The sequence below is a fragment of the Rhinopithecus roxellana genome, chromosome 10, assembly GCF_007565055.1.
Source record: "Rhinopithecus roxellana isolate Shanxi Qingling chromosome 10, ASM756505v1, whole genome shotgun sequence".
Taxonomy (NCBI): domain Eukaryota; kingdom Metazoa; phylum Chordata; class Mammalia; order Primates; family Cercopithecidae; genus Rhinopithecus; species Rhinopithecus roxellana.
The window spans coordinates 141038401-141040366 of NC_044558.1; the positions used below are offsets into that span (position 1 = coordinate 141038401).

The 1966-nt window shown below is 45.6% G+C and overlaps 1 pseudogene; it reads left to right on the forward strand.

The window, feature by feature from the left end:
- Positions 1–232: 232 nt before the first annotated feature.
- Positions 233–1093, forward strand: LOC104670817 (annotated as a pseudogene).
- The last annotated feature ends 873 nt before the right edge of the window (positions 1094–1966 follow it).

Here is a 1966-nt window from a genome sequence, read left to right on the forward strand (position 1 = left end):
GAAAAAAACAAACAACCCCATCAAAAAGTGGGCAAAGGATATGAACAGCCACTTCTCAAAAGAAGACATTCATACAGCCAACAGACACATGAAAAAATGCTCATCATCCCTCGCTATCTGAGAAATGCAAATCAAAACCACAATGAGATGCCATCTTACACCAGTTAGAACGGCAATCATTAAAAAAATCAGGAAACAGAGTCTAAATGCTTCCTGGTGCCAGGAGTGAGCGATGAGCTGGCTTGTGTTCCTGTCCCACAGAGTCGCCTTGGCTGCCGTGTCCTGCCCTGACAGCTCTCGCGGGTTCGGGATGTTCTATGCCGTGAGGAGGGGCCGTATGACCGGGGTCTTTCTGACCTGGAATGAGTGCAAAGCAAAGGTGGACCAGTTTCCTGCTGCCAGATTTAAGAAGTTTGCCACAGAGGATGAGGCCTGGACCTTTGTCAGGAAATCTGCAAGCCCAGAAGTTTCCGAAGGGCAGGAAAATCAACATGGAAAAGAATCGCAGACAGAAGCCAGCAAGCGACTCCGTGAGCCACTGGATGGAGATGGAGATGAAAGCACAGAGCCATATGCAAAGTACATGAAGCTGAGCATGGAGCCGGGGCCTCCAGTTAGCAGAGACACGTTTTCCTACATGGGAGACTTTGTTGTTGTCTACACTGATGGCTGCTGCTCCAGTAATGGGCGTAGAAGGCCACAAGCAGGAATCTGCGTTTACTGGGGGCGGGGCCATCCTTTAAATGTAGGCATTAGACTTCCTGGGCGACAGACAAACCAAAGAGCAGAAATTCATGCTGCCTGCAAAGCCATTGAACAAGCAAAGGCTCAAAACATCAGTAAACTGGTTCTGTATACAGACAGTATGTTTACTATAAATGGTATAACTAACTGTGTTCAAAGTTGGAAGGAAAATGGGTGGAAGACAAGTGCAGGGAAAGAGGTGATCAACAAAGAGCACTTTGTGGCACTGGAGAGGCTCACCCAGGGGATGGACATTCAGTGGATGCACGTTCCTGGTCATTTGGGATTTATAGGCAATGAAGAAACTGATAGACTAGCCAGAGAAGGAGCTAAACAATCCGAAGACTGAGCCATGTGACTTTAGTCCTTGGGAGAACTTGAGCCATTGACTGTCTTGCTACTTGTACTTACTGGTGTGGAAAACAGCCTGCAGATGGGACCATCGCAGTGATGGGCAGATGCGTCTTTCACACGAAATCAGGCACAGTGGCCTTCTGTGACAAGTTTTTATAAAAAATGGTTAAGTATATAATAAATTGAATTTTTGAGGTTGGAGAATTATATGAGATTTCCGCATTATCTTTACTGGGTTTGATACTGTTCTTGCTTGTTTTATTGCAGGCAAGCAAGGCAAATGGCCTAAAATGCTGTGGCTTATATTTTGATAAGAAATCAAAAAACCATTGGTTAAAAGATGCAACTCAGAAGTCTGGAAGTGTTCTGGAAGCTTCCATTTACCATCCAGTCGACGGGACTGAGTCTCCTGCTTGTATAGGTGACTTGTGCCTGTGGGTATGTTAGAGAAACATGCTGCTCAGGGCCTGGGCATGCAGCTCAGTGGGCAGGGTGTAGGCTGAGTCTCAGCCCCATGTGCCAGCTTGCTGGGCACTTAGTATAGGGCAAAGGCTGCCTGCAGGCGACCCTGGCTGCTAGGCCATTCTCTAGGAACAGCTAGGACTTGTAAAGACTAAAATACATAAATAAATCTTTCAAAAGTCAAAAAAAAAAAATTAGGAAACAACAGGTGCTGGAGAGGATGTGGAGAAATAGGAACACTTTTACACTGTTGGTGGGACTGTAAACTAGTTCAACCATTGTGGAAAACAGTGTGGTGATTGATTCCTCAAGGACTAGAACTAGAAATACCATTTGACCCAACCATCCCATTAGTAGGGATATACCCAAAGAATTATAAGTCATGCTGCTATAAAGACACATGCAC